Source organism: Arvicola amphibius, chromosome 10 (genome assembly GCF_903992535.2).
Source record: "Arvicola amphibius chromosome 10, mArvAmp1.2, whole genome shotgun sequence".
Lineage (NCBI taxonomy): Eukaryota > Metazoa > Chordata > Mammalia > Rodentia > Cricetidae > Arvicola > Arvicola amphibius.
In genome coordinates, this window is record NC_052056.1 from 96,207,625 (window position 1) to 96,225,816 (window position 18,192).

Below are 18,192 nucleotides of genomic sequence, written 5' to 3' on the forward strand. Positions count from 1 at the left end.
AGACATTGTAAATTAGTACAGCCATTATGGAAAGCAATATGACGTTTCCTCAAAGAATTAAAAACAGAACTACTACATGGGTCCGGAGAGATGGCCCCATAGTTAAGAGTGCTTGCTGCTCTTACTGAAGACTGGAGTTCAGTTCCTGGCACCCACATCAGATGATTCCCAACTGCTGGTAACTGCAGCTGCAGGCGGAATCTGGTGCCCTCTTCTGGCCACCATGTGCATTACACTTACACGAGCAAACTCAAGACTCGGATGTGCACATGTGTACTTAATCTAAATTAGTAAAAATAAGATATCTTAATTTTAAGAAGCTACCTTGTAATTCAGCCATCCCAATACTATGCATATAACAAAAGGAAACAAGATCAATATGCTGAATAGATATCTGTATTGACGTGTTTATTGAAACACTACTTATAACAGCTAAAATATAGAATCAACCTACATGTCCACAACAAATAAAGAAAGAAAGAAAATAAGATGGATGGTGGTGGTGCACGCCTTTAATCCCGGAACTCAGGAGGCAGAGGCAGGCGGATCTCCGAGTTCCAGATCAGCTGCTGAAAGTACTTGCTAGCCAAGCCTGACAGCCTAAGTTGAACAACCAGAACCCATATAAAAGAGCTGGCGCTGTGGCCCACACCTGCTGTCCAGTACTCTTACAGAGGGATAGAGAGGCAGAGGTCAATCGTCCAAAGTTCACAGACTAACTAGCCTATAGAAAAAGAAGAGAGTCAGGACCTCGACAAAATGAAAAAGATAAACTGAATCCCCAAAGTTATCTTCTGTCATCACATACATGCTGTGGTAGATATACACATTTACATTATTATTATTATTAATAGTAATAATAATAATTATATTTAAAGCAAGTTGCAGAAGGAAAGTTACCCAGTCTGACTTCACCCATTTATCTGTTGAGATCTGGGAAGGCAGAGTGTGTGTGTGTGTGTGTGTGTGTGTGTGTGTGTATCCAGGTGTGTATCATGATTGCACTTTAAGGATAATATAAAGCTTATATGAAAATCACAAACATCATAATCATCTGACAGATGGGCAGGAGAGCAATCAAGTGTTGACAGAGCTTTGCTGTCCTTCCCGGTCCTGCAGCTATTCAGTCCCAAAGAAACACACAGAGGTCTACATCAATTATAAACTGGTTGGCCTATCAGCCCAGGCTTCTTATTAACTCTTACATCTTATATTAGCCCATAATTCTTGTCTGTGTTAGCCTCGTGACTTGGTACCTTTTATTAGCAAGGTGTTCTCATCTTGCTTCCTCTGTGTCTGGGTGACGATTGCAGACTGAACTCTTTCCTCTTCCCAGAATTCTCCTGTTTTCATCGCCCCCCCCCCATCTACTTCCTGCCTGGCTACTGGCGAATTAGCGTTTTATTAAAATAATACAAGTAACAAGATAAAAGACCATTGTCCAACAGTAATCAAGGTTTTACACAAATTTAGTTTTTACACAAGTTTGGGGCATGTGGAGAAAACTGTTTCCATTTGAATATGGCTAGGTGGTAGTGGCACTAAGATTTAATTGCTACTTTCTTTGTGGTTTTGTTTTGCTTTTTGAGGCACTATTTCTTTTCTTTTTTGAAACATATTTACTTATTTCCGTATATGCATGCATAGAGTATTTTTATTAATTATTGATAATTTTTTAAAATATTTATTTATTATGTATGCAATATTCTGTCTGCGTGCAGGCCTGAAGAGGGCACCAGACCTTATCACAGATGGTTTTGAGCCACCATGTGGTTGCTGGGAATTGAACTCAGGACCTCTAGAAGAGCAGTCAGCATTCTTAACCTCTGAGCCAGCTCTCCAGCCCCCAGCTTTTTTTTTTTTAAAGATTTATTTATTTTATTTATATATGAGTGTTCTATCTGCATGTATACCTTTACACAAGAAGAGGGCATCAGATCCTACTATAGATGGTTGGGAGCCACCATGTGGTTGCTGGGAATTGAACTCAGGACCTCTGGAAGAGCAGGCAATGCTCTTAACAGCTGAGCCATCTCTCCAGCCCCTAATTATTGATACTTTCATACACACCTGTAACATAGTTTGACATTTCTCACCCCTCTACTGTTCTCCTCCAGATCGATTTCCACCTCTTCCCAACTTCGTGTCCTTTTGCTTTATCTTGTTTTGTTTTGTTTGAGGCTGGGTGTCTTTGTTTAGCTCTGGATGTCCTGGAACGAACACTGCAGACCAGGCTGGCCTTGAACTCAAAGATCCCTCTGCTTCTGTCTCCCAAGTGCTGGGATTAAAGGTGTGTGTTCCTCTTTGATCTTTAACATGTTCTGTTCAGGGACAACCATAATTTTATGGTTGGGGGTCACCACAACATGAGGAACTATAGTAAAGGGTCACAGCATTAGAAAGGTTGAGAACCACTGAATTTGGACAGTTAGATAGGATGGTCTTGTTGGAATAGCTGTGACCTTGTTAGAAGAAGTATGTCACATGGGTGGGCTTTGAGGTTTTGAAAGACCATGCCAAATCTCTCTCTCTCTCTCCCTCTCTCTCTCCCTCCCTCTCTCTCTCTCTGCCTGCTGCCTATGGATCAGGATAAAGTCATGTACCGGCGGGTACCGGCGTGTACCGGCGGTCGGAGGGGTTTGGAAATAACCAAAATAGTCCTTTTATAATAAATCAGTTTTAATAAAAGGGGAAATAAGGGAACTTACAGAACCAAGGGTCCAGCGGAGCAGAAGGTAACGCGGGGAATAGCAAAACAGGGCTCCTTCCGGCGCCCCGATCCTTTTTAAGGGTATCCTACTCCCCTGGGGCAGCCACGCCCCTGAACGCAGGGATTGGGCCAGCTGCCCCAACAAAGTCATTCATAATGAGGAAAATGTGACTTATACAATTGATCAATTGATACAATTGACTGAGACATGAATGCTATTATTGATTTTCTGTGTCAGATATGACATGTGTTGGGTGATGGCCTGTCCCTTTGAAATAAATCGAATTAACAAATAAATAAAATTCAAGCTGTCATAATTTATTTAAAAATGGCAGGAAGGAGTCATGCCATACATCAGGGCCCACATGGGAGGTTAATTGGAAGAGGAGAGAGAAGGGGCAGGAAAGAGGGCAGAGAGGGGCCAGAGACCACCAAAGTGGCAGAAGAGAAAATGAGAGAGAGAGGGAGGTGGGCAAGGCCTGTCTTTTATAGGGGGACAGTAGGTAAAATGCACAGAGGAGCTCTTAGTGGCTGCAGCTGATGAGGTGTCCTATCAGGACACTAAGGGAAGACGAGTACAGATGCCTGCATACCAATATCCTTCTCTTTTGTTTACTGTAAAAAATTGAGGAGTTAGAAAGGGGCAGCAGGTGAGACAGGGACGAGGATGCTGTGTTCTCAAGACTGCTTTCTCCTGACTCGGGGGCATTGTAATCATTGGGACCTGAGAATTCTGGGGTGATGGCCCCATCCTGGAGTATCTGGCTCGTTCACTTCCCTGTCCAGGCTCTGTGGAAAAGTCAGGCACCAGTTGGATCTGGCAAGATGCTGTTCCAGGTGGATCCAAGTCAACTCCCTGCAGCTCACAAGAACTTTGAGTCTACAAAAAAGAGATCCATTTTAAACACATTAGAAAGCAACCAAAGAGAATTAAAAATCCTGACCTTGTGGCTGTGATACTATAGTAGTATAGTGTTTAGTACTCTGCCGGAGCTAGACTAATAGCTTATCAATCAATTAATGTCAAGATTGGGAACAGTAACAGAATGAGAGAGAGAGAGAGAGAGAGAGAGAGAGAGAGAGAGAGAGAGAGAGAGAGAGATCGGGAACATGTTTCGTTCTCTTATACGTCTCAGATCGCGTTCTCCTTACCAACCCTTACACTTTCCTGTCTTCGCACAAACAAACCTTAGAGCACCTGTTCCTTGCCCATCACCACAGCACCACCCTGACACCTCTTCTATCCGATTTACCAGGATACACAGGTAGCAAGTCAAAAGTAAAAAGAAACAGAACAAATATGTATCGAACTTTCATTGCTGTTTCCAGAGAAGGCAAGGAAACGTGACATGAAAAAGATCACCAGGGCCAAATGGAAAGAGGAGAAGAGGGGCCTGTGAGCAGGGACTGAAGGAGCACAGAGGCCAGCATTGCCCTTGGCAAGCCATGGGGCCCTCTGCCCAAATGCCCAACTCTGGGAAAAGGACACTCTGGGGGACCAGAACTCCATTATAGAATGTATATCTTATTTATCAAGTACTTTATTTAGCAAACATAGGCCACCACTTATTTAAATTCTCTAGAAGCTTGGTGAAAAGTTTTTGTGGTCCAACAAACTTCTCCACCCATGCAATAATCCAAATCAGACCAAATCAAACTGAATTAGAAAAAGCCCAGGCTTAATGGATACCAACACTCCTGGGTGGCCTTCTAGGCCCTCAGATGGGGAAGGAAGACAGGGAAACCATGTGTTTGTTCCCAGGGTTGCTGCTTAAATACCCTGTGAGAGTGGTCTTGAGCATCTCTGAGGAGAAGTGTCATTGTTTGGTGGGCTTTCTCAGAGGTGGAGTCTGGACTGAGGCAACTCCCAGGAGAGGGGGCTTGGGATGGAACTTTCCAACCAAACATTCCAGACACTTTGGGTATATGGATGCCAGGGGCTGAGGTGAAGCCTTAACCCAAACATTTGGTGTTGAAAACTTGGCAAAGACATAAGTACTTAATGTTAAGTATTTTTTGACCGACAAGCCTCTCCACTGGCACAATAATCCAAATCAACCAAGATCAGACCGAATTAGAAGGAGTCCAGGTTTAATGGATACCAGCACTCCTGGGGGCAAGGAGTGGGGGAAAGGAGAACTGGAATGACCACCAGAGAGGAAAAAGGAGAGACCACGTGTTCATTCTCTGGGGTGCAGTTTAAATAGCTTGTGGTGGTTGTCTTGACCTTCCCTGGGGAGGGGTCACCATTTGGCAGGCTTTCTTGGAGGTGGAGCTGGGATTGAGGCAACTCCCAGGGGAGGTTACTTGAAATGGAGTTTTCTGCCCAACATTCCAAAAAGGATGCCAGGGGTCTGGAGTGAAGCCCCCAATCTAAAGGGAGATAAAATGAACAGAGAGCTAGATCACTGGGTCTAAGAAGTTTGCTCTTTAACCTCAGTAAAAGATAGCTGCCAGCCATGTAGCTGCTTACATCATGATGAGGTCACCAGCCAAGATAGAGAAGAACCACACGGTTGCCATTTAAAACTTGTTTTTCTAGACAATGGTTACATGCACATACACACAGAGTTGAATCCAAGTTACACACACATACATGCAGAATTAAACAGAAGTAAAGAAAAAGACAGGGAGAATTGGCAAGTGCTGAACTCCTCCATCCAATATTGCAGCAAACAGACAGGATATTTAGAGAGGGGGAGCAGACAGACATGTGGCAGAATTCCTGCTGGGCTACACTTGGCCCAGCTTTGGTGAGTTAGCACCTAGTCCTAATCCATCTTTTGTTTGGCAGATACCTTTTGTCCCCAGTGTGAATCTTGTCTGAGAATTTCCCAAAGATATAAAGCCTATGCAAAACTTCACAATGTAAATATATTCTAGTCAAGCCCCTGCCGAGCACTTAAGTGGCTCTCCAGATTGACACCAGGTAAATTATTCATCACTGTCTTTATCCAAGAGGATGATCTGGTTTCTCACCTCTCTGGCTTCAGAATTTAATCCCTACCTGCTTCATATTCCAATTGCAGGCCCCCCTGAAGGTTCCTGCAGGACTCTCCCTCTCTCGTCCTTTACACATATATTATTTTCCTCTCACTCACACACTGTCCTTAAATATTGCAATAAAGACTTAATGGTTGCACCAAACATTGCATTCTTCTCTCCCAACTGGATCTTTTCAGGCAAATCTCTCCATCTATGAACCTTGGCTCAAAAACATGCCTTCCTCTGTATGCCTCCCCACTGTACCCCATCACTAAACTACCTGCACATGCACACTGTAGAGGTGGTACTCTCATGTATTGTCAGAACACCCACTCAGATCTGTGAAAGTTCTATGAGTCTAAGTCAGGAGAATTATCTAGATCACGCATCATCAAACTAAAATGGTAGGGTGGAAATACAGCAGGAAAACCACCTAGAAGGACAGGTGGTTCCCACTTGGCCTTGAATCCAGAGACCCAGGTGCTTTCACAATTACAAACAGAAAGAGCCGAAAATCTAACCAGTGTAACCATAGAAGACAGCCAAGGGAAAAAGAAAATAACTCATTGAGTTAAGAATCCGTAAGCATCTGACAGCTTCCAGAAATGCTGATACTCAAAGAAAGCCAAAATTCTATTTCCCACTGCCTTAAACTAAAGTGTGGAAGGAGGAAAGCAGAAAACCGAGAAAACTGTGGCACCTAATGAATTGAATATTTGCACTTGGCATTATTGTTAGGAAAAAGCCTAAGATGGGCCGCTCTGCCAGCACAAAGAAATCCAATCAGGCAAATCAGACAGAATAAAACGCCCATGTTTTATTAAATGAAGCACTCTCAGGTGGCTGAAAGTCTGGCAGGGGAAACAGAAAACTGGGGAGCACATGCAAAACCCAGGACCATGTGTTCCTCCTCTGGGCACCCAGTTAAATACCCTGGCGGGGGTCAGGACCTGGCATGCTGGGATCTGGAGTCCAGACCAACACAACTCCCAGGCCAAGGGGCTGGGATGGATGCCAGGGACTGGGGTAATGCTTCCAACTTAACATTACACTCCAGACTCTTTGGATATAGGGGTGACAGGAAGTTGAGGTGATAATTATGTGCAACATTTTAGACTCTCTTTGGAAACAGAGGTGTAGACTCAAGTTTGGTTACTTCCTATGGACATGGGACGATGTGGGAGAGGGGAGAGCTTAAAGTTGGCCAGCAAAAGGTGTGTTTGGGGCGGCATCCGGTTTGCTGTAGTCCTCAGGTAGCTGCTTTTTGAGGGAGAGGCGAAGGCAGGTGGCTAGGAGAAAAATAATATTGTTATTATTGGTCCTATGAAATGGAGCTAGCTATGGGATGGGACGCAATAGCAGATGAAACCAGATTTCAGTTGGCAGGTGTCCTTGATCCAGGAGAGCTGGTACCAATGGTGAAGTCCCAGGAGCTGGTGCAGGTGCTCTCAGTGTTGTCCTGGGAGCGCTTTGTAGGTTGGTCTTGGCTTAGCGAGCAGGAGTGACCTGTAAATATGCTAGAAACTGGCTGGGGTTAGTGTAGCAGTAAAACAGTTAAAGGAATTGGGAACCCCGGATTTTACCAGACCTGATTCTGATGTAGCAATAGAACATTTTCAGGAACCTGTAAGAGAACTGGAACAGATTTCATAGCAAAAGGCTACTGGTTAAAGGACATTGGGAACTCTGAACCTCTGAAGATTGAAACCTGTTAACCCTGGACTCTGAAGCCTGTTAAAGAGCAGTACCTAGAGTTGTCAAATGCCTTTAGACAGATCTGGGGGAATAAATGAGCAAAAAGTGAGAGAGTTTTTTTTTAGCTAGCATGCGATCCCAAATCCTCTCCTTGTCCTTAGAAACAGTGCTTGTCATTAGCTGTTGAGTACGAGAGGCCCAAAGGTTTTTTTCTGTGTGGGCAGGATGAGCAGATCTATTCCCCAGGTGAAGCATCCAGAAAGCTGGAGAGGTCAAAGGCCACTCTTTTGCTTCTTTGTTGGTGGCTATGCCAAACCCAGAGGCAAGGTGGAAGGTCTTCTGTCTTCTTGGAGGAGCTGAGGGTCCTGAAGAAACTGGCCTGTCTCTGTGTTTTTCAGCATCTAATGAAATGATCATTTTTTTTTCTTTCAGTTTATTTATATGATGGATTACATTGATAGATTTTTTGTGTATTGAACCAACCCTGCATCTCTGGGATGAAGCCAACTTGATCATGGTGGATGATTTTTTTTGATGTTTTCTTGGATTCAGTTTGCCAGTATTTCATTTAGTATTTTTGCATCCATGTTTACGAGTGAGAATGGTCTGTAATTCTCTTTCTTGGTTGAGTCTTTGTGTGGATTTGGTATTAGGGTAACTGTAACCTCATAAAGAGTTTGGCAATGTCCCTTCTGTTTTTATTATGTGGAACACTTTGAGGAGTATAGATATTAGCTCTTCTTGGAAGTTCTGGTAGAATTCTGCACTAAAACAATCCGGCCCTGGGCTTTTTTTTTTTTTTTGATTGGGAGGTTTTTGATGACAGCTTCTATTTCCTTGCAGTTTCTAGGTTTATTTAAATTGCTCACCTGGTCTTGATTTAATTTTGGTATATGATATCTATTTAGAAATTGTCCATTTCTTTTATGCTTTCCAATTTTGTGGCTCATAACCATGAAAAAAAAAAACAATTTTGCGGAGTATAGGTTTTTGTAGTATGACCTAATGATTCTTTGAATTTCCTCAGTGTCTGATGTCATGTCCCCCTTTTCATTTCTGATTTTTGTTAATTTGGATATTCTCTCTCCACCTTTTTATTAGTTTGTATAAGGGTTTATCAATCTTGTTGATTTTCCCAAAGAACCAGCTCTTTGTTTCATTGATTCTTTGTATTGTTTTCTTTGTTTCTATTTTGCTGATTTCAGCCCTCAATTTGAGTATTTACTGTCTTCTACTCCTCCTGGGTGAGTCTGCTTCTTTTTGTTCTAGAGCTTTCAGGTGTGCTGTTAAGTCACTGATGTGAGCTTTCTCCATTTTCTTTATGTGAGCACTTTTTTTTAAAAAAGAAAAGAAACTATAATAAAAATTTAAGTTTTTATTATTACTTAGATATGTTTCCTTTGTCAACATATTTCTATCTTATTTTCCTTCATTATCTGTACTCAGAAAGTTATTATTAATGTTTGGTATTACTCAAAGTAGAAAATAGCCAAAAAGGCATTATCTACAATGACAGAGATGGAAATCACAAAAACAGAATTTTTAATTGTTTCCTATTTTAGGTCAGTTAATCCAGTATTCCTGTCTTTCACATGGTTAATAGGCTTCTCTTCATTACATACTTTCAAACATGGACGTCTCTGGACTGCTCTGGGCACCCGAATTCTGAAAACTGTCATCATTAGGCTCCTCCCAGGAACCTTCTTTTGGAGAGGAACCTCCAGGGGTGCAGCTGGCCCCATGCTAGAATTGGTATTCTTCCATAAAGCTGCTCTGCCTGCTTCTGGCTCTGTCACTTCCTCTCGCACAATGATAGGCTGCTTTCGTGGGACTCTAGTTTGCAGAACGGGCAATTCTCTTCCGAAGCTCTTCATCTTCCGAAACTTTCTCCAATATCAGGTGCTTAGCAGCTGCCACTTCCTTCTGTGTTCCTGAGATTTTTATAAGTCTTGACAGTAGTAACGTTCCCTCTGGATCTTTGTCACAAGTGATTTTGGCTCCAGAGCCCTTACAGATAGAGCGAATCGTCCCGCCACCTCTCCCTGTGATTCTGCCCACAGATCTCTGGGGCACTGAGAGTTGCTCAGACACTGGGGTGTTCTCTGGATCTGATCGATGCTGCATTGGCCCTGCACACCTGAATGGGAAACCGGCTGATTAGCAGCGCTCGCTCATCCCCTACATCCTCTGTGTCCACATCAATCCGAGCGCCTGTCTGCGTCCGCAGCTGTTTAATATTGGTTCCTTGTCGACCAATGTCAGCCTCCTGGGGAACTCGCGTCTCTATCTTGACGTCATCTTCTCCAACAAATGTCAGTCGCTCTTCTCTGTTTTCCCTATATCGGCGGTATAGGATGTAGGCAACTGTTGCACTTGCTGGGATCCCAAGGCCCAGGGCTATTTTTTGAATAGTGGACAGGCTTGTCCATGAAGTTCGTTCAGTGGACATTTTCTGCTGTACTCTGACTTAACATCCGCTCCTCCCAGGTGCACGCCACATGCTTCGCCTCGCACGTCACCCGCGTCGCCGCCCCGCGGCTCCCTACGTTAGTGAGCACTTTCAAGGGACTCGCATGAACCCAACACCTGCGCTGCGACACCCACGACATTTTGGTGCCCAATGTGTGGCTTGAAGAAGGATAAAGAATCCGCTGAAGAAGGACAAAGAAGCTGGCCACTTTAAGAACTGGAAGGACAAGTTCCCTTAGGACAAAGGGACTCCAGGATTGGCAGTTTTAAATGTTTTAACATTAAAATAGTCCAGGAAAAAAAATATTAAGTTAGGACTGAGGTTTTGCTTATGTTTCCACAGGACATAAAGGATTGTGGATCCCATCAGAATTGATTTAAAAAAAAAAAATCCAGCATGAGCTTGAGACATCTCCCAGATGCTGCAGCTGCTGAGATGCCCTTGGGACACAAAGGCCTTTGAAGCAGATAGCAAAGCCTCTCACCTGGGGACAGTTTAAGAATTTGTGACAAAGGGGAGGGGAATGACTCAGAAGCCTGAATGCTACAGATCTGTTCCTTGCATGCTTATTTGTGGTAGTTATACACGTAACAGGGGCAAACTATACATATCAGTCTTTTATCCCCAACTCTCCAATTAACACAGCAATAAGTTAGGGAGATATGGATATTCCTGTAGTGGCTAATGAATCTTCATGGCTACTCGGTCCATATGACAACAGAGGTCCTTTTCTGCGGACGGAGGAGGATAGAGTAAATGAAAACTACACTGAGGGAGTACAGGGAATTTCTATTTGCATGGGAAATGAAATTCAGTGCCTAAATATCACCTATCAAGTAGGGTTTTCCGTAGTCAGTGCTACCCAAGATTATCGTAACAAGTTTTATAAGCTTCAAGCATCTGGTTTTAAAGGGCAGGAGATTAATGATACTAGTTCCATAAATCTACTGTTCTGTGAGATGCGGGTCAGCCACAAAGAATCTGACTGGGTGCATTGGCAACAATGTCAGAGTAAGAGGCCTCAAGTGCTAATTAATATCTCCCAAGGAGATGTCGTAGACTGGAGCCATTTTGGCTCGCCTCAAGGAGGATATTTTTGCTTAGAGTTAATATGGAAACAGTATAATCTGAATGATACTGTGGAAATTAGTGCTTCTGTTAATGAACTTATCTGATGGCATGGAGTTGGGATGTCGAGTCCTGTCCTACAATTTGGTGCTTCAATTCAGACAAACTTGTGGAAATTGCCAAGTGCCTTCTACCCTCTTAAGGCATGGGAAGGAAAATTAAACATTAAAGATGATAACCATACTTTGTCTTTCAGACTAAATCAAAGCCATCCTTTTATGGCATTGTACCATTTCTTTACTTGCTACTAAAAGTGCCTGCAAAATGGCACCCTAATAGTTACAGCATCACTTGCAAACTCTGTGCCCTTCATACCTGTGTTAATTCTAGTACGTTTTAAAATTTGTCCTTTGAAAGTTTATGTATTCTTAGAGCAAGGCCAGCAATCTGGATACCAGTGAGGTTGTCAAAGCCATGCAAGGCTCTCCCTGTGATAGGCCTGGTGCAGAAGCTCACTGGGAGAATATTGAAAAGAACAAGTCAAATGGTTGGACTGCTTATTGCAGTTATTATGGGAATCATTGCATTGACGGCTACAGCAGCAACAGCTGGAGTGACGCTTCATAAGGAAACCCAAACTGCTGAATTTGTTAGAGAGTGGCAAGAACATTCAGTAGAACTTTGGACTGAACAAAACAAGATTGATAATGAGACAGTGAATGAATTAACCGAGTTAAGGCAAGTTGTCATATTGTTAGGGAATCAGTTAGAAATTTTGAAAAACAGATAAAATTAAAATGTGATTGGAATGTCTCTTCCTACTGTACTATACCCTTAAGATTTAATGATAGCAAGTATTATTGGGATAAAGTTAAGATGCATTTGATGAGGTTGTCCACTCTCTTCCTATCTATTCAATATAGTTCTTGAGGTTCTACCTAGAGCAATAATACACCAAAGGGAGATCACGGAGATACAAATTGGAAAAGAAGAAGTCAAACTCTCACTGTTTGCTGATGATATGATAGTTTACATAAGTGATCCCAAAAATTCTACCAAGGAACTTCTACAACTCATAAACACTTTCAGCAAAGTAACAGGATACAAAATTAACTCAAAAAAAAAAAAAAAAAACCAGTAGCCCTCCTGTACACAGAAGATAAATGGGCTGGGGAAGAAATCAGAGAATCAACACCCTTCACAATAGCCACAAATAGCATAAAATATCTTGGAGTAACTCTAACCAAAGAAGTGGAAGACTTGTATGACAAGAATATTAAATATTCGAAGAAAAAAATTGAAGAAGACACCAGAAAGGGGAAAGACCTCCCATGCTCTTGGGTTGGCAGAATTAATATAGTAAAAATGGCAATCTTACCGAAAGCAATCTACAGATTCAATGCAATGCCCAGCAAAATTCTTCAAAGACCTCGAAAGAATGGTACTCAACTTCATTTGGAAAAGCAAAAAACCCAGAATAGCCAAAACAATCCTTTGAAATAAAAGAACTTCTGGAGGCATCACAATACCTGACTTCAAACTCTACTACAGTGCTATAATGCTGAAAACAACCTGGTACTGTCATAAGAACAGACAGGAGGACCAATGGAACTGAATAGAAGACCCAGATATCAATCTTCAAACACCTGATATTTGATAAAGAAGCAAAAAATATCAAATGGAAAAAAGAAAGCATATTTAACAAGTGGTGCTGGCATAACTGGATATCAACATGTAGAAAAATGAAAATAGACCCATATCTATCACCATGCACAAAACTCAAGACCAAATGAATCAAAGACCTCAACATAAAGCCAGCCACACTGAACCTCATAGAAGAGAAAGTGGGAAGTACACTTGAATGCACTGGCACAGGAAACCACTTCCTAAATAGAACCCCAGCAGCACAGACACTGAGAGAAACAATTAATAAATGGGACCTCCTGAAACCGAAAAGCTTCTGTAAAGCAAAGAACATGGTCAACAAGACAAAACGACAGCCTACAGAATGGGAAAAGATCTTCACTAACCCCACATCAGACAGAGGTCTGATCTCCAAAATATACAAAGAACTCAAGAAATTGGACACTAAAAGATCACATAATCCAGTAAAAAAATGGAGTACAGACCTAAACAGAGAACTCTCAACAGAGGAATCTAAAATGGCTGAAAGACACTTAAGAAAATGTTTAACATCCTTCTTAGTCATCAGAGAAATGCAAATCTAAACAACTCTGAGATTCCATCTTACACCTGTAAGAATGGCCAAGATCAAAAACACTGATGACAACTTATGCTGGAGAGGTTTTGGGAAAGGGAACACTTCTGTATTGCTGGTGGGAATGCAAGCTGGCACAACCTCTTTGCATGCCAGTGTGGTGTTCTCAGAAAATTAGGAAACAACCTTCCTCAAGATCCAGTAATACAACTTTTGGATACATATCCAAAGGACACTCAACTGTGCCACAAGGACATGTGCTCAACTATGTTTATAGCAGCTTTGTTTGTCATAGCCAGAACCTGGACACAACCTAAATGCTCCTCTACCGAAGAATGGATAAGGAAAATGTGGTACATTTGCACAATGGAGTACTAAACAGCAGGAAAAAATAATGACAGCTTGAATTTTGCAGGAAAATTGATGGAGCTAGAAAACATTATTTTGAGTGAGGTAACCCAGACACAGAAAGACAATTGTCACATGTACTCACTCATAGGTGTTTTTTAAACATAAAGCAAAGAAAGCCAGCCTACAAACCACAATCCCAGAGAACTTAGAAAACAATGCAGACACTAAGAAAGACTTATATAGATCTAATCTACATGGGAAGTAGAAAGTATAAAAAGACAAAATCTCCTGAGTAAATTGGAAGCATGGGGACCTTGAGAGAGGATGGAGGTAGGAGGGGAGAGGCAGGGAGGGGATCAGAAAAAAATGTAGAGCTCAATAAATATTAAAAAAATATTTTTTTAAAAAAGATGCATTTGATTGGTTGCCCTAACTCTTCTCAAATGGGTTATGCTTTACAGAAAGAAATTAAAGAAATTTTTGCAAAAAGTTACTTGATACAGCAGGAATGGATATTACAGAAGGCCTATAGCATACTATACAGCACTCAACACTATGAATCACTGTAATAGATTTCTTATCCTAGCAGGCATTGCTCTTGTCCTAGCAATAGTAGCTTTATTAGCTTTAACATGTGTCTTGGCCAATGCTATGCCCAAATCCACAAAGTTGCCCAAAAGCCAACAAGGAGACTGAGTCCTGTATGTAAAAGCAAAGAGCCTTTATTTTATGCAAATTTGCAAACTCAGTCTCTTTGCATGTCCAACATATTGGACATAAATAAACTAACAGCCCCGGGCTCAGTTAGAGTTGGGTTTTTATAGTAGTAAAGGTGGGGGTGAGGGGTTTCTGAGGTTCAGAACTCCTGATTGGCTGACATTTGTCTAGGGGTGTTCTGGTGAGTGTGCTAGCAGGTGATGCTATCAACAGCGGTTGGAACGTTCGGCATTTCCTTTGGATGGTCTGGTCTTGGGTGTTGCTGAGGTAATCTTAGTTTATGGTCCTTCCTGTAACCAGGTATTGCTACAGGGTAAACTACTGAGACTCAGGCCTCCATTAAACTTATTGATGGCTGAGTCCTACTCTGGCAAGTGATAATGGTTATACCCTGACCTTCCTCAGATATTATGAGGACGCTCCACAAACTGGCAACAAATCCTTCAAAAAGACCTCATTAAAAAGGCCTTTGGGACTGGAGAGATGGCTCAGCAGTTAAGAATGACTCTGCTGGTCAGGCAGTGGTGATGCATGCCTTAAATCCCAGCACTCAGGAGGCAGATGCAGGCCTGATCTACAAAGCGAGTTCCAGGACAGCCAGGACTGTTACACAGAGAAACCCTGTCTCGAAAACAACAACAACAAGATTAGCTTTGCTGTAGTAGAGGGACTGAGTTCAGTGCCCAGCACCCCTGTCAGAGGGCTCACATCAGCCTTTTACAGGCACCTTCACACGTGTGTCATACAATTACACAGAGACTTTCATGAACTCAAACAAACAACGGAAACCTGTAAAAGTTTACCTGCTCCTTCCAGTACCGCTTCATCCTATTATCTGGACACATACAGAAATTTCCTATTCTTTCAAAACACATCAAACCCCTATCCAAATGTGACATTCTAACCAGAACAGCGCTCTCTCTCTCTCTCTCTCTCTCTCTCTCTCTCTCTCTCTCTCTCTCTCTCTCTCTCTCTCTTTCTCTGACATGGTTTCCCTACCCCCATCACCTTTTCTCCCTCCACCTCAGCACTGTTTGTTCAAGTAGAAAGAATGTCTCTTGCTCTGTGGGTCTTCAGCCCCCCCCCAGGCCTCCCCACTAACTGCTCCACAGCATGCATGCTAGTATAAGAAGCTCCAAACGTGGGGTGCTGCTCCCAACAACTAGCCCCTTCCTAGCCTATTGACTGGATGTATACATGGATGGAAACAGACTCCCCGTTCCTTCCCTGCTTCTTATGGCTAAACCAGGTATTATACTAGAGCCTCCCCAGGGAGAAAGGTAAAACTTAGGTCTTCCCTTTGCTCCCCGAGGGTATCTATGGGGAGAGGACACTCTATTGGGCACACCTTCCTGGTGGCTCACTGTGAGCCTGCAATCTGCCCACACAGAATCACGTATGTAAATAAAGTTCCTGTTTTTCCACCTGAATTCTGCCTCAGTGTCTAGGCCAGCCAGCCAGCCGGCTCCGCCTCTGCAACTATTGCCGATGCTCCTGCCGTTGCCTTTTTCCTCTAAACCTGACTGTGTGTACATATGTCAGGTGACGGTTTTCAAGGACATTGGAAGTCCATGCAGTGAATCATCTCCTTTGTGATGGGAGGGCCTCTTAAACTTCTGATGCTGTGTGAGATACCTGGATTTGTATTTATAATGCAACAAGAGTCTAGGCTGTGTGGATCTATTCATGGGGCAATTGAAGGGCTACAAGATCCTGACCGTGGGGCTAATTGTTCTGATTTTGGTAAGTACTTTCCTTGCCTCTTATTGGCATCATTACTGCTTCTCCGTGTTTGAACTGGTTAAATGCTTTAGCATTGGAGAGTGGACAGAGGGAAATGCTCATTCTTCCTCCTCCCACCCCTGAGAGACATCTGGGAGCATCAGCTGCAGGGGAGAGCATCATCTAAGAAGCAGTGTGAGCAGCTGCATGCTGGAGTCATCAGGGAATCTAAAGTCAGAAGTTTTTAGGAAGTCCCCAAGGAGAAAAAAGAGGAGTGAGTATATGGGCTTTGGTTGGGACGAAATGACCAGATGTTTGCTTCCCCTAGGTGGGGCAGTGCCAACAGACAAAAGAACAATTCTACCCAAGTCTAGATAGCTTTATAAGGGGGTTTATTGGGCTTACTTAAGGAGCACACATAATCTCCAAACAACCACATCAACAAATGGGCTCCACAAACAACTTCCCTATAGCTGCCTAAATGGAGTTGTCCCTGCTCCAGCTGCCACCTTCTGCATGTTCCAGCACCTCCAGACACCATGAGAAGCTGGAGCAGAACTGCAGAGAACTGGAAAAGGTTCAGGGTGGGGGCAGCTGAATTCCAGGGGAGGAGCTAATGACCCTCCCCCAACCGTTCTTCCACAGGCAAAAGTCTAGAGACTGACTGGCCCTTGTTGAGGCTGGCTTGCCTGTCAGCACAGCGGCTCTGATGGAGAAGGTCATGGCCCTGTTCCACATCAGCAATTCGAGTTCTCCATTCTCTCTGTCCCAGTTTAAGAGAACAAAGTCTTTTGGTGTCTGCTTCTGCTTTTAGCCTGGAGGGAAATAAAGTCAGGGAACAGAAAAGGTCTTGCGAGCGCGCGCGCGCGCGCGCACACACACACACACACACACACACACACACAGAGAGAGGACTGGGTGGGTAAAGGGGGCAGTGAGAAAATGATAAATAATAATGGGGTGAATATGGTCCATAGGCATTGTATATGTTTATGAAACTCACACCGTAAATAAGAAAGAAATTGAACGCTTCCTGGAGCAAAAGCAGAAAAAGAGTTTGGCATGACCCAGTGTTTCCTCTTTGAAGTTGTGTACAAGAAAAAGTCTAGACTGGGAGGAAGTTCTTTCTGTCTGTCTGTCAAAAGTGAAACTTTAACTCATGGGGTGTTGTTGGTATTTAAGCAACAAGACCGTTTTGCATGAAAATGTAGATTTCTCACCTTTCCTAGAAAATGAATGGTTTAAAATATAAGAAGACAAATTGGACATGATTCTGGGAACAATGAAAGAGAGAAAGAGACTAAGAAAAGATGAATTCCTTCTTTCAAAAGATGTGATTTCTGGTTTCATTTCCATAGCAACTTTGTGTTGTGTGAAAGTGCAGGCTTCTTTTTTTTTTCTCTTTTTAAAATTGATTTTTTAAAAAAAGAATCTTTTCTCATTTTACATATCTATCCCAGTTCCCACTCCCTCCTCTCCTTCTGCTACCACACAGCCCCCTATCAACTCTTTAAAGAGGGTAAGGCTTCCCAAGGGGAGTCAACAAGATCTGACACATCACTTTGGGGCAGAACCCAGGCCCTTCCCCCTATATCTAGGCTGAGCAAGGTCTTCCTCCAAAAAGAATGGGCTCCAAGATGCCAGATTAAGCACTAAGGATAAATCCTGGTTGGTCCCACTGCCAGTGGCCCCACAAACTGCCCAAGCCACACAACTGTCCCCCACACTCAGCAGGTTCTACCGCTATCAATTCAGAGTCAGCGAGATGTCACTAGCTCAGGTCAGTTGTTTCTGTGGTTATCCCCATTATGGCCATGACCCCTTTGCTCATATTATCACTCCTCCCTCTCTTGTACTGGTCTCTGGAAGATCAACCCAATGCTTAGCTGTGGATCTCTGTGGATCTCTTCCATCAGTTGCTGGATGCAAGTTCTATGACAACAATTAAAGTAGTCATCAGTCTGATTACAGGGGAAGGCCAGTTAAGGCACCTTGTCCACTATTGCTTAGGGTCTTAGCTGGGGTCATTCTTGTGGATTCCTGAGAATTTCCTAGTGCCAGGTGTCTCGCTAGCCCTCAATCAAGATATCTCTTTCCTTGCTCGTCCTTTCTGTCCTTCCCCCTTCTTGTCCATCCCATTCCCTCATGTTCTCCCCCCTCTTCACTTCTCCCCTCCTCTCTTCTCCTTCTTCTTCTGTCCTCCCTTCTCCCTCCCGCCTTCCAATCATCTCAGGAGATCTTGTTTAATTCCTATTC

General features: G+C 43.0%; 1 protein-coding gene and 1 pseudogene across 1 annotated transcript in view; one reads left to right on the top strand and one right to left on the bottom strand.

Moving 5' to 3' along the window:
* LOC119825395 (NXPE family member 3-like) overlaps positions 1-18,192 on the top strand; it is a 54,721-nt gene that overhangs the window by 4,168 nt on the left and 32,361 nt on the right. The gene's annotated exons all lie outside the window — the stretch shown is intronic.
* Positions 9,005-9,839, bottom strand: LOC119825396 (annotated as a pseudogene).